Source organism: Balaenoptera ricei, chromosome 16, assembly GCF_028023285.1.
Source record: "Balaenoptera ricei isolate mBalRic1 chromosome 16, mBalRic1.hap2, whole genome shotgun sequence".
Lineage (NCBI taxonomy): Eukaryota > Metazoa > Chordata > Mammalia > Artiodactyla > Balaenopteridae > Balaenoptera > Balaenoptera ricei.
In genome coordinates, this window is record NC_082654.1 from 49,043,143 (window position 1) to 49,058,822 (window position 15,680).

The window sequence follows — 15,680 nt, forward strand, 5'->3', positions numbered from 1 at the left end:
TATTTGGAGGGAACCAAAATATCACCTCACCAGTCAACTGCTAATTGCAAAGGCACCATGTTTATAACAGACAGATTTAGTGAATACCATCTTAACCAAATGATCACATTTCAGGTAGACAACCTAATATGATATGTCTTGTGTTATGAATCAATACAATGTACACAGGAGCAACTAAGCCAAAAAATCTAAATACAATGCAGCCTTTAGACCCAACCTTCTGTTTTTAGGAAACACAATGGTTAGGGATAAAAGTTAAATACCATAAGAAAACAATCAGACAAATCCAGAATGCAAGAACATTCTATAAAACGATTGGTCTGATCTCTTCAAGATGCCAATATCATGGGGGAGAAAAGTGGAGGTGGGGACAACTGTAGTAAGTTAAAAGTGACTAAAGTAACAACAATCAAATGTAATGCATGAACTTTGATTGAATTCTGGCTCGAGAAAACCCACTACAAACGGACAACTAGAAAAACTTGAAATACAGACTAAATATTAAGGGTTTCCGCCCCCCAAATATGACATTTGTAAGAGAATGTGTTAATTTTAGGAGATGCTTTAGGGGTCAAATACAGCAAAAAAAAAAAAAAAAAAGTCTCTATTAAGAGAGAAATAAACAAATATAACGAAATGTTAACAACTGTATCCAAGTAGCAGTATACAGGTGTTCACTGTCCTATTCTTTCAATTTCTCTTTATGTTTGAACATCCTTAATAAGAGCTGGGAGGTGTGGAAGAATACAGTCATTTAAGGAAAAAAAAGGTGATTAAATGATCAGTTGTAAACCACCAGAAGATAGTAAGAGCAGATTCTATGGGCAGGTGTAACAAACGTGGATTTTAAACCAGTCTCCTATGACACATACACTGCATGAACATTAGGAAACTAGGGGCATGAAAGAGATGGAATCAGTTTAAGAAACAATTCCTATTCTAAAGTTTAAAACATCAAGCAAAACTCTACCGATAAACTCATCTAAGACTGAACACCTCCAGTATCTCTTATTTTTTCAGAAGAAAAAAGGGACTACAAAAGAGATACTTTTTTTTTCAATTACAGTGGTTGAAGAGTGACAGATAATTTTTGTAATTCTGAAATTTCAGTAATATACAAATGAGTTGGAGGAAAAACAACATACATGAACTCATGAAGACCGTAAGTTAATTTACATACATAAATATATATGAAGATAGCACACTAAATCAAAATCAGCAACATTTCATATATCATATTAATAATGGGTTTCATAGAATTAAGTTCTCTCTGCAATGCCTTACTATACTAGTGGCTGTGCTAGTATATAATGCTATAAGGCACAACCATTAAGTCCAGCCCCAAAGTCAACCCCTCCACATTTAATGACTTAGAAAGCTATCCTGGGATTTCTCTGCGGAACAAATTTTAAAATTTTACTCAACATAACTGAGTAAATACTTCTCGTTGCCTCCTCCACACTATCTAGGATTCTACAGCCTTATAACTATGATAATATCGTGCCGATAAGTATGTCAGTTCTTTTTATGTGTGACTGCCCTTTCTCATTCCTGATAGACATGAAAATGTTGTCTTATCTTTCTCCCAAACTTTGCAATGATATTATTTTCTCTGCCAATTGTTTCCCCCCTTTTCTACTCTTAATCCTATTTCATTTCTCTAATAACTGCTATAATGTATATATAATGAATATATACTGTATATGTAAGAATACTGGTACCCAAACTCTCACCCTGAGAAAAAACTAAAACCACATACAATAGAATTTCAAATAGGGAATTTTATGAGATAAGACTTCATTATGCTAACAAATTGCTTTCCCTTTTAATGGTGAACTAGGTAATTTAGACCAACTCTCCTACTGAGAGCAAAGAGAAAAACTGAACATCCCCTTCCCCCAGGCAAAATTAGAAAAACAAACATAAATACCTCTTTGAAGGCATCACAGTGCTAAAAAGGCAGTAAAAAAAAGTATGGAGGCTAAGATCAGGGACAGCAAGAAAATCTTCAGAGGTAAGCCAGACACGTGGTGGCCATTTTCTCAGGGGGCATCTGCCCATCCCATAAAGTTGGCTAACAAGCCGAGCTGAACTTTTCACAGATTTACAAGGCTGGCACAGAACGGGTGTTAAATATCAGAGGTAAGGAACGAACAAAGTATGGGGGTACGGAAATATGGGGCTGGTAACACCCCTGGTTTTATGTTGGGACCCCGAAGGGTAACATCCTAGGATTAAAGAAAAAATAAAATAGACCAGCCTTGGCAGACTCTGGAGTGCCGAGCTTTGAAACATTTTTGTCTCTGGCTGGATTAAGATGATCCTTAAATTACTTCTGTAATTTTTCACATATAATGTCTTAATAAAAAGGAGGAGACTAAGACAACATGATAAAAACTTACAATAGCCTACAGAAAAACACACAGGATCTAGATAATAAAGTTATCCAATACAGACATGCTTAATATATTAAAATAATATTTTTTTAACTGTGGGCCATGAAAGACTGGCCCTGTACAAAACCCTGCTAACTTCAAAATTTCAAATCATACTTCATTTCCTAATCCTTAAATTCATCTGATTAATTCTTTAGGAATTCCCACAGTTGTTCTAAACCCTCCTTTGGTCCACATACATCAAAAAAGAACACAATGCCTACTAAAGTAAAAAAAAAAATCAGTCTTCCAATCTAAAAGGAATTCATGTGCCCACAGACAGGCCCTCTAACCTGCCCTATTGGAACATTCCCCAAGAGGGGGCACATCCCACTAAACTGCCACCAGAGAGTGAACTGCTGCAGGGAGCCACAAGCTCAAATCAGAGGTTTTCAAGCATTTTACATCACAACCCGTTACATATACACCTCTGTATATATCTATATGTAAGTACACTCAACTGAAACACAAATTTCATAAAACAATTCTTAGCTATAGTAAATAAGCAAGGCAGAGTGACTAACGTACGGACAGACATACGGATTAATGGAATAAAACTGAGAGTCCAGAAAAAAAAATTTTTTTAAACAAGAATGATAAGACATTAATAAGAAAGCACAGTATAGTTGACCCTTGAACCCCCACCATGCAGTTGAAAATCTAGGTATAACTTTACAGTCAGCTCTTTTTATCCACATCCGCATCCTTGGATTCATCCAACCCTGTATCTTGTAGGGTTACGTATTTATTGAAAAAATCTGCATATAAGTGGACCAGTGCAGTTCAAACCCATGTTGTTCAAGGGTCAACCGTATTTTCAACAAATAGTGCTGAGACAACTACATATCCATATGCCAAAGAATGAAGTCTGATCCTTTCCTCACATCACACACAAATTAACTCAAAATGAATCACAGACATAAGAGCTAAAACTATAAAACTCTTTGAAGAAGACACAGGAGTGATCTTCATTACTTTGAGTTAGGCAGTGGTTTCTAAGATACAACACCAAAAGCACAAGCAACAAAGAAAAAATGTATAAATTGGATTTCAATAAAATTAAAATCTTTTGTGCTGTAAATGATAACATCAAGAAACTGAAAAGACAACCACCAAAACAGAAGATATTTGTGACTCACCTGTTTGATAAGGAACTTGTATCTAGACTATATAAAGAACACTTACAACTTAATAAAAAGATAAATAACCCAATTTTTTAAATGAGCAAACGTCTGAATGAACATTTATTTCTCCCAAGATATACAAAGCACATGAAAATATGATCTACATCATTACCCATCAGAGAAATGGGAATCAAAACCACAAGGAGATACCATTTCATACCCATTAAGGATGGCTGTATCAAAAGACAGACAAAAACAAGCATTAACAAGATGTAGAGAAACTGGAACCTTCATACCTTGCTGGTGGGAATGTAAAATGGTGCAGCCACCCTGAAAAACAGTTTGGCAGTTCCTCCAAGTGTTAAACATGGAATTAGCCGTACGACCAGCAACTCCAATCCTAGTGATATACCCAAGAGGACTGAAAACATACATCACACAGAAACTTGTGTATGAATGTTCATGATAATATTACTTATTTTATTTAAGTACTATTTTTTAAAATTTATTTATTTATTTATTTTACTCTTGGCCACGTCTGGTCTTAGTTGCGGCACACGGGATCTTCGCTGCGGCATGTGGGATCTTTTGTTGCAGCACGTGGGCTTCTCTCTAGTTGTGGCATGCGGGTTTTCTCTCTCTAGTTGTGACGCGTGGGCTCCAGGGTGCGTGGTCTCTGTAGTTGTGGCACGCGGGCTCCAGAGTGCGTGGGCTCTGTAGTTTGAAGCATGTGGTCTCTCTAGTTGAGGCACGCGGGCTCCAGAGTGCGTGGGCTCTGTAGTTTGAAGCATGTGGTCTCTCTAGTTGAGGCACGTGGGCTTAGCTGCCCCGCAGCATGTGGGATCTTAGTTCCCCGACCAGGGATCGAACCTGTGTCCCCTGCATTGGAAGGCAGATTCTTCACCACTGGACCACCAGGGAAGTCCCTATGATAGTATTACTTATTACAGCCAAATGCGCATCAACTGAAGGGAGGATAAATAAAATGTGATATATCTGTACAAAGGAATACTATTAGACCATAGAAAGTAATGAAGTACTGATACATGCTACAAGATGAATGAACCCTGAAAACATTATGCTAAGTGAAATAAGCAGTCACAAAAGACTACATGCTACATAATGTCCAGAATAGGCAAATTTTTTATAGAGACAAAGTAGAAGATAAATAGTTACTTGGGACTGGGGCAGGGAGTGTGGGTGTGTACATGTGCACATGCAGGAATGGAAAATGACTGCTAATAAGCATGGAGTTTCTTTCAGGAGTGACAAAAATGTTCTAAAATTAGATTGTGGTGATTGCATTACTTCATGAATATATGAGAAAGACTGTGAACTGCATACTTCAAATAGATGAACTGTAATGACATGTGAATGAAATCTCAATAAAGCTGTTTAAAAGTTCTTATCTTAGTCCCTTATTACTTGTGATACACTCTGACATTTTCTATTGCATTTCATTTAAAAATACAACACTAGTTGTGATCTCTTAAATTCCTTCTATGACCCACAAATGGGTCAAGACTGGCAATTTAAAAAACACTGCCACAGAGTCATCCAACGATCGAACTGATGGCCACCTTCTCCTACCTAGTAGCAGGATTCATACCATCACATCTCACATCCCAGAAAAAGTCCTATTCTTCCTGGTCATCTATTATTCCCCAAACTGTCATTGCCACACTGCTGTGTATATCCTCCATTTAACCCAATTCCTCATCCCCCACCCCCCAAATCCTTTACTGGACCTTCTGAAATTCCTAATTTGTGACCAGCAAACAGCCAATTTATACTATCCTTACTATTCCTTCTCATCATCTACCTTCCCTCCAATTCTCCCATTGATTTAGGACATCAGCAACTGGTTCATAGTATGTACCCTTACTCCTCTCACCATTTGCTGACTTTACCATTCATGCAGACTGACTGACTCCTTTAATACTTCAGCCCCTTTAATTCTTTGGTCTCCTCTTTTCCCTCTATTCCACCTCAGCAGCCCATCCCAAGGCTACCCTGGACATTATCATTGCCAGAAACTATGATATCTGTCAAATCTCTATTTCAAGCATCCCACTCCGACCACCACATTCAATCCTTCTAGTTCTCTTACTTCATCTGAGCACTACCCACAACAATTCTAATTGAAATTTCCAATACATTGATGCTACCACTTCCTTACTATGCATCCTGACTTCACCTCCTTTCTTGTCCATGTTAGATTTCATGATTCATCATCACTCCTCTATAAGCACTCCCTCTAAAAGCCCTCATTTCCCTCTTCCTTTTCACTTAAAAAAAATGTTCTTAATTAAAAAAATGTTATATTGAAGTATAGTTAATTTACAATATAATGCTAGTTTCAGGTGTACAGCATAGTGACTCAGAATTTTTACAGATCATACTCCATTAAAGGTTATTACAAGACAATGGATACATTTCTCTGTGCTATACAATATATCCTTGTTGCTTACCTATTTTATACATAGTAGTTTTTATCTCTTAAATCCCATACCCCTATCATGCCCTTCCTCCCTTCCTTCCCCCTACTGGTAACCACTAATTTGTTTTCTGTATCTGTGAGTCTGTTTCTGTTTTGCTATAGACATTCATTTGTTTTACTTTTTAGATTCCACATATAAGTGATATCATACAGTATTTGACTTCCTCTGTCTGACTTATTTCACTAAGCACAATATTCTCTAGGTCCATCCACGCTGCTGCAAATGGCAGAATTCCACTCTTTCATACTGACCTAGTTTTATGTGTCAGCTTGGCTGGGCTACAGTCCTGTTATTCAATCAAACACGAATCTAAGTGTTGCTGTGAAGGTACTGCAGATGTGGTTAAAGTCCACAGTTGACTTTAAGTTGATTATCCTCAATAATGTTGGTGCACCTCATCCACTAGTTGAAAGGCCTTAAGAGCATAACTGAGGTTTTCCTAAGGAAGACAAAATTTTGCTTCAAGATTGCAGCATCAGCCCCTGTCCAAGAGATTCTTGCCAGCCTGCCCTACAGATTTCTGACTTGTCATCCCCCATAATTGTGTAAGCAAATGCCTTGAAATTTCTTCATATACACATACACACAATTATATCTCCTACTGATTCTGTTTCTCGGGAGAACTGTGACACCTGGCAAAACCTCACTCAAGAGGAATTGAACCATCTGCCTTACCTGTGCTTGTATCTAACCACATAAATAATGCTGGGGGGTGGGTAATCTCAAAACCAGGCTGACTGATATCACTTTAAATTCAAGACTTCTAACCATTAAGTGAATAATCAATACTTCTTAGCAAACTAATTCAAAGACTCCCATCCCCCTCCGGCCATACCAATCTCAATGAGAAAACAGAAACCATGAGAGAAGATGAAAGCCAAGAGGATAAGCCTTCATCTTCCAGCCACCAAATTCCCTTGGAAGAACACACAGCTTTTTCGCATTCCCTCCTATCTGATGGAAGACCTCTCTCTAACAAAGGCCAACCTCTCTATCTGTGCTCTCCATCTCCTTTCCTGCATATTCTCCTTTTTACTAACTGGACCGTATATTTTTCTTACCTACCAACCCACTTCTCTGTTCCACTTCATAGACGTATTAGAGAAATAACATTTGCAAATTTTCATATAATCTGGAATTAGGGAAAGACTTGCTAACCATGGCATATAATTTAGAAGTCAGTAAAGACTGGTAAGCTTAACTACTGAGAAAAAAAAAACAACAGCATGACAAAACCATCACAAGCAAATTTAAAAGGCAAATGATAAACTGGAAAAAATATTTCCAAAAAATAGCACAGAGCTATTTCCCTATAAAAATAAATCCTATAGGGCTTCCCTGGTGGCACAGTGGTTAAGAATCCGCCTGCCAATGCAGGGGACATGGGTTTGAGCCCTGGTCTGGGAAGATCCCACATGCAGCGGAGCAACTAAGCCTGTGTGCCACAACTACTGCGCCTGCACCCTAGAGCCCACGAGCCACAACTACTGAAGCCCACATGCCTAGAGCCCGTGCTCCACAACAAGGGAAGCCACTGCAATGAGAAGCCCGTGCACCGCAACGAAGAGTAGTAGCCCCCGCTCGCCGCAACTAGAGAAAGCCCGTGTGCAGCAACGAAGACCCAACGCAGCCAAAAATAAATAAATAAAATTAAAAAAAAAAAAGAATCCTACAAATCTAAGAAAATGAGTAACAAAGCAATTAAAAAATAGGCAAGGATATAGATAGTTCATAATAAAAATACCATTAGTCCTTAAAAGACGAAAGATGTTTAATCTCACTTATACTGGCAATGAGGAAAGAAGCAGGCATCCTCACCCAGGGCTGGTGGAATTTGTAGAAGTGAAACAACCTCTACAGATGGCCCTTCGGTAATATCTATCGAAATTATAAATGCACATACACTCTGACCTAGCAATTCCACTTCTGGAGGTGTATCCCACACATGTCTATACAAGTGTGAAATTATGTATGCACAAGGTAATCCACGGCACCATGGCTTTTGATAGCAAAAGACTGAAAACAACCTAAATGTACCTCAAAAAGGGACTACTTAAATATATGCTACACCTGTAACTTGTATGATGTACAATGACCTGTATGATGTATGATGACCTGTATGGCCTGTATGATGGTGTTACTGACCGAATTTTTGAATCTTCCCCAAATTCTTATGTTGAAGCCCTAACCCCTAGGTAATCAGGTTTACAAGGTCAATCAATCAGGTCATGAGGATGGGGCCCCCATAATGGGAATAGTGTTGTAAAACGAGGAAGAGAGAGTAGAGCACTCTTTCTTCATGCGAGGACACAGTGAGAAGGTGACATCTGAAAGCCAGGAAGAGTCCTCACCAGGAACCAAATCTCTTGGCACCTTGATCTTGAACTTCCCAGCCTCTAGAACTGTGAGAAATAAATGTCAGTTCTTTAAACCAGCCAGTCTATGGTATTTTGTTGTAGCAGCCCAAGCTAAGAAAAATGGTATACCATGAAGGTGTTAAAAAAAAAAAAAGGATAAGCATGATGTTTATGTACTGATAGGACTAATATGAAATCACCTCTAAGCTAGACAGTTAAGTTAAAAACAAAAGGTGAAGGGTATGTGCATGGTATGCATCTTACATAAAAAATGGGGGAGGCAGAGGACATATATATGTAAGATACATAATCCCTCACTGGCAATTCTGAAATCCATAAAGCTCTGAGAAATACAAGCTTCTTATAAGTTTAGTACAAACCTATTTGGTGTCAAGCCTGACCAAAAATTCCATAAGACTATTTATAATTTTTATTTATCCTTACTGTACTATTTATGCTTTCAATTCAGAAATATTAATGTGTTTGATTATGGGATGCTACACTACCTCCCACTAGGGATTTTGGATAATATAGCAGATGCACTATATTACCTTTTCACAGTCCTCCCTCACCGCCCCCCCCCCAAAAAAACCCCCAAACCTTAATTCTGAAATACATCTGGACCAAAGGTTTTGGAAAGTAATTATATACCTGTATATTTATCTGCACACACATAAACGATCTTTGGAAGGATTCACAGGAAACCTAACACTGTTTCCATGCAAGGGAATGGGGTGGCTGGGCTGCACAGGGTGGAAAGGAAACTTTTTACTGTATATCTACTTAAATCTTTGGAATTCTGAATCAAAGTGATTATACTACTTAGTCAAAAGATAAATAAAATGTAAATAAACTAAAATCACTAAGACTTCTAAATTCTCAACAGTAACAGACAAAGCCAGATGCTTTGGTTTTTGTTTTGACTGAAAAGTGACCCTTAAGTCACAGGGAGATCTATACAGTGGTGGCTTTCCTTTATCTCACTTTTGGTTGACCCAAATGGCATTTGAGAGGGAATCACCCTCTCAGGAGCAAGGCAGGGAATGGTGGGTTTCCACTCCCATTAATAGCTTTTAGGAAATAGCAATCTCCTGATGCTTTTGATGCCTCATGCCAAGCAAAGCAGGTGTGCTTGACTGTTTTTCTTTTCTAGTGTCCCCAGAAATATGATGGGGCTCAGGTCTCCCAGCAACAGGAAGCAGTGAACCCACACTTCTCAATATCAGAGAAAGGCTTAAGAAAGTACTACCATAAATCTAACCTTCAGTATTCAGAGCTTCAATACAGTAGAGTTGGAGGACTCCAGTTAACATTTGACTAGCATCTTTTCTACTACCTATCTTCATACTTTTCATTTACTTATTTTGATGTCCTGTTGTGTTCCAAAATGGATGAGGTGACTATAAAGTTTGCCTTTTCTTCTGATTTAGATTTTGACTAATCTGTACCACACTCTCAACTTTAACCAGAAATCAAGAAAGAAGACATCTCGCTTTTTGTGGTTTATCTAGTCAGTATATTTAAAAGGCAGGGCTAGAGATATATGGTTCAGAAGTCCCCAAATGCCCCAACATCCAGCTCTCAGGCCTGATGCCTAAAGAAATTCCCAATGAAATGCCTAACAATACTTTGTTTCTTGTATTAGGACATAAATGCACTTATGTTTGTTCTCGTCTCCCATCAAGTTATACTCATTGAAAGTAGAGACTGACTTCGACTTCCTATGGCCCCTACATCACTTAATACCTGGTTTGGTATAGAGTGGCTTCTCAATAAATACTGCCTGTGCAAACCCAGCATCATCTCATAGTTGCTGTCTGCAAGAAGAAGCAAGAAATTTGATGGACCAATATAACCATAGAAATACTACACAGAAAACTTAGAAAAACATAGAAAAGAAAGATAATATTTCCAGATGCTACTTAATAACCTCTAGAAAATGGTTAATGAACTCTTGTGGTTACCCAGTCTCTACAAATTTGCAATTTTCACACAGAGTCAAAGATTTCAGTAAGATTAAATTTAAAAGATGAACAGTATTCCATTTTCTTCAAATGTGGGTACATTTGATAAACTATTCACAGCTCCTGGATTCCCATTCCTTTAGAGATCTGTCAAAATAAACCTACGAAAGCTTAGGCAATTCTCTGCAGTGGGAAAGGTAAACGTGGAAAAACTTTGTGTTAGAGAATGTGGCAAATTTTCCCTTTAATATTGCTTTGGAAACATTTCCAAATTTTAAGGCAGAGAGGATTACTGATCCAAATGTTAAATCATTTCAATCAATTCAGATTAGATGACAGGATCAAATTTTAAATAAACCCCCAGAGATGCAGAGGGGGAAAAAAACTGGTATATTCTGGAGAATTTGAATGTATACTGTACATCAAATTAGTTTTAAATTTACTTGGCATTTTGCATTTGTTCCAAGTTAAAAATAATTAGTGATAACAATAGCTAAAATTTCCTTAATACTTAAATCTAGTGTTCCAGGTACTGTAGTTGCAGTACCTAATTTAATCCTCATAGCCCTATGAGACTATATGCTATTATCATTTTCATTTGACAGATAATAAAACAGGCCGAAAGATGTTACAAAACCTGAACTAGCCTACGCCATATAGTTAATTAGATTTGGAGCATGGATTGTAACTCAGGGCTGACTCTATAACATCCATGCTAGCAACCACTATTAAGTTTGGGCACCTTAACTTTCTAAAGAATTGGCAGATTTTTAACCAAACCGGATGCATTACAAAGGGTAACAGGAGACGTAGGCATATATTTACACTATATTTGCTATATTTGTCATACAACCCACCACCCCGAAAAAGAATGGCAGTTAATAAAGTTCTCTAAAAGGCCTTATATACATACACACCCACATATAATTTTAAAAATTGGATTTCAATAAAATTTGGCCTGCCCAGAGACTTGGGGTAGGCTTTTGTTCGTTTGTGGGAAGCCCTCTCATAATCTTTCAAAGGAACATAAATTCACTGTTTAGATATGCCTTAAGTTTATCCCTGACCACAATCTTCTTAAGGCTAACAAACTCTTCACTTTCACATTTTCCACTAAGTATCTGAAAGCACGAAGTCTCATTAGTAAGTATGGTGCTGTGGAAAGAATAAAAGCTTTTTATTTGACTTTTAAGAATAGATATTACAGAAAATATTTGATTCAATAATTTTCTGTTTCTGTAGATTACAAAAGTCTAACTTTCTTTGCTATTCTTGACATGGCATTCTGGTATCACCCAAGAAGGACTCTTTTTGTCCCCATATATTTTCTGAAGAACCACCGATCTGGGGAACAACCTATTTAAAAAAAAAAAAAAAGAGTTCCAACAGCCTGTTTACAGTTCTAGCCACTCGTCCACAACTCTAGAGCTTGCTGATGACAAAGTCCAGATGACAGAACTGAGAAGTGAACCTAGGTCTGATTCCTGGACAGGTCTATTTCCACCTACTGCCCTGATTGATAGGATAGCTTATTTTAATACTCCTGTCACCTTTTGGGTAGTAAAGTTGATTGACTCAGAACTCATTTCTGAAATCAAAACGCAAGTTAATCTGCATTAGAGCAAGAAGACAGAGCTGTAAATGTTCATGTAAAGAACTCATGACTAAAACAATAAGCTTCATAGCTCACAGATATAGACAAATGACGTATATCTAAAGTTATGTAGCTATAATGACTTCCTTGAACTACATGAATCAGAAAGACTAGTATCCATACCACTGACTTGACCAGAGACCTCTAGAGAGCTGGCATCTTAATATCAGACATTATTTTATACACATGCAACAAAGCATCTCAATTATCTAGATGACTCAAATATGTCAAAACTCAACTCACTGACAAAGACATGAAGAATCGGGCTTCTATTGAACAAGCTCTTAACTGCCACTAGGACAGTTTGTGACTAGTCACGTAATAAATTACTTCAGGTTGTTTCACTGAGCACTGAGTATCATCACAAGGTTATTTCCATAATATTAGGCGTTGAGCAAACAGTTAAGATTATAACTTCATTACTTTTGGTAGAATTCATTCTTAAACTAGTTTCTTTCCAACTGGCCTTTCTCCCAGGATATAAAGGAATACGAAGGATATAGTTTCCTACTCTGTGCGAGGACACTTAAAGGGAACCCTTTTCAAATTCATTACTGGAATATACTAACAGAATCAATGCTATCTCTTCCTTTAAAGATAATGTAGAGTGAGATGGGGAGTGACTGCTAATAAGTATGGGGTTTCTTGAAAAAGCTGTTATTTTTTAAAACCAACAGAATTTATAAAACAAAGCAAAAAAAAAACACTCTGGTTTGACACATGTATAGCCTGACAGTGAGGATTTGTATCAGTAACCCTTACTGGAATCTGACATAGGTAAAGCAGTAAAGTTTAGTATCTCAAGACTTTCATCCCTTATCTTAACAAAGTACCATTTTACTTCTTTATTTGTACTCTAAATCAGAGAATAATAAGCTCATCTCAAATTCTTTCATATCCAAAGCAAATGCTAAAACGTATTAAGTGGAAAAGAAATGTAATGTAGATAAATTAATATTATTTTGTGTTTTAGGTCCATATGCCTCACCAATAGTATTAGTACAAGTAAGAATTTAAAATTAAACATTTCTAATAAAACTTAAAAAAAAAAAAACTTTTAGGCAATGTGTTTCCTTTGTTCTAACTTATCCACTTAAAAAGGAGTATTCAGAAACTTTTCAAGTAATATTCACAAAAGGATAAATGCAGTCATTTTAGACCCTGTTGAAATATCACTGTGTGTCTGTGTCTGTGTGTGCATACATATCACACACAGACACACACACATATTAAAAAAATATTTTAGACAAGGTTTAATTTTAGGATAGCCAATGGTTTAGAAGTGATAGAAAAAAAAAATTAATACTGAAGTGATTCAAAAGCCCCTACTGTCGGGACAGATAATATATATGAACTGATCATTTAGCCATCTGGAAGTGACAGTTTGCATGAGGCTTCCAAAACTTCACAGAGAACATTAAACGTTTTTTGCTAAGGCTCGAGTTTAGATATTACCAATTATAAAGAGCTTTTCATCAATCTGATTTTTATTGAATACTTACTATATTCCAGGCTAGGTGCTAGAGACACAGAGGCAAGACAGGTCTGTCCTCAAGGAAGGCACATTTTGATTGCTTGCTTATGTCAGATACAGCACTAAACATGTTAACTGACAGCATATGACCTCCTAGGCTTAACCCACAGCAGGGGATTCTGAAGTAAACGTTACAAGTGACTGTAAGGAAATACATAAAAGCTGTTGTACATTTAGACCAAATCTAACTCTACTTCCTAACATGTATAACATTACGCTAGAAGTTCCAGATGTACTACTAAAAAAATAGTAAAATGACCCAAAGTATAACTATACCTTCTTTAACACATACCACTTATACAATCGTCTCACTTAAAGGTACATCTATTATATTTTAGTCAAAGTATCTTCTTCCGTTAAAGGATATTTCTCTTTACCCTCAAACTCTCATCTGGGTACAACACTGAACAAACAGTTGCTGAACGAATGAATGAAATAAACAGATGTTCTAATTACCAAGGAAGTACTTTTTAGATGCTTATCTCAAAACACAATGGACTGACAGACCAGAATTCTACTGTAAAGATCACTGAATTTCAGAGGCAAAAATAGTAACCACTGGACATTGTCTGATACCATGCAGTCAACATGTTAAATTCACAGTAAACATATGACGGGAAACTTTCAGAAATTAAAATGAAAAGTGTTCATCACAGTACTTTAAAACAGATTTGGCTCCCATCGAAGGACTGGGACTCAAGTCCAAGACAAAGAGAAGGGAGGGTGGGGTGAAAAAGTCAAAAGGTCACCACCAAATGACCCTCAAGAGAAATGCGCGCTGACCACTGGAGCTTGCGCCGAGCTTGACGGACACCTCCTGCCCAAGCTACGGGCCCGGGCTCTTCCTCGCAGCCCGGAGCTGAAGGCCACCCCAGCCTCTTTCGGCGCCGCCGCCTGCGTTCGCCCAGAATATCAGCACAAAGAAACCACCAAGAAACAAAACACTGTCCCCGTGGTCGCCGGGCAGGCGTCGGGACCGGGCCACCGGAGCGCTCTCTGCGGCTGCCCGCCGCCGGAGGAGGTAGCCAGGGCGGAGCGGGCCGCCTAGGCGCCTCCGTCCGGACCTTCGCCGAAGTGTTTCAGAACTTGCCACCCACCTCCCGCTCCATTTTCCCCTCCCGACGTGGACGCGGGACCCGCGCTCCCCGCGAGGAGGGCGCGCGAGGACCCACGGGCGAAGCTGGGGCGGGGGGCGGCCGGGACGCGCCTGGGTCCAGCAGCCCCACGCCCACTAGCCGGTCCCCACCTCCCCGGCTGCTATTGTTCCCACACCGCCCCCGCCGGCCGCGCGCCCCCCGCCCGCCGCGCGCTCCCGCCCCCACTCCCGGGAGGGGGTCAAGGCTGAGGAGAGGCGGTGGCGGCAGCACAATAACATAAACACGGCGGGGCCGCCGGCCGCCCCGGCCCTGCGGCACTCGCCGCACTCACCCGGCAGCGCAACGAATGGCGACAGGAAAGCCCGGCGGCGGGAACCGGCGCCGTCTTGGCGGTCGCCGTGGCCGTTACCCAGCGCTTCTCGCGGCTCCGCGCTCCGGGCCGCGTCGTCCGGCCTCGGCCCCTCCGCTGAGTAACAGGAACGCGGCCCGTCACCGCGCACGCCCGCTAACGTCATCGCGCAGGGCCCCGCCTCCGCGCTTCGCGAGAGCCCCCACGGGCCGGAGCAGCCCTGGGGCCCGGATTTCGGGGGCGGAGCCCGCAGTCCAGGGGCGGGGCTACTGCAGGGGGCAGGGAGGACTTGCGGAGGTCACCTGGAGGTGGAGCTGCGGGGAGAGCCTTCGAGAGCCTCTGAGAGCAGACTGTGAGGGGCGTGGCGGGAAGATGGAGGGGGTGGAGACTTGCTCCTGGCACGTGGCGGCGTGCGGCCTGAGCGCCCGGCATCTGTACGGGGGCGGTACCCTAGTCCCAGCCAAAGCCTCAGGGGCTCCTCGCCCCAGGGTTTGAAGGTCAGGTGCGATTGAGGCAGACCCGCCCCGGGATCAGGCACTTCGGCCCGGGCTCACACCTGAGAGACGAAAAGCTCTTTACCATGGCTAACAATACGTTACATTCTGAGGACACCTGCTTTGGGCCCAGCAATCCTTAAGCAAATATTAGCCACTTGGAAATAGCTG

At 40.0% G+C, this 15,680-nt stretch overlaps 1 protein-coding gene across 3 annotated transcripts in view; it reads right to left on the reverse strand.

The window, feature by feature from the left end:
* MAPK8 (mitogen-activated protein kinase 8) overlaps nt 1–15,149 on the reverse strand; it is a 106,226-nt gene extending 91,077 nt beyond the window's left edge. For all 3 annotated transcript variants that reach the window (XM_059900634.1, XM_059900633.1, XM_059900635.1), the window contains exon 1: nt 14,998–15,149. The gene's annotated coding sequence lies outside the window, so the exon portion shown is untranslated. The remainder of the gene's footprint in view (nt 1–14,997) is intronic.
* Nucleotides 15,150–15,680: the final 531 nt, after the last annotated feature.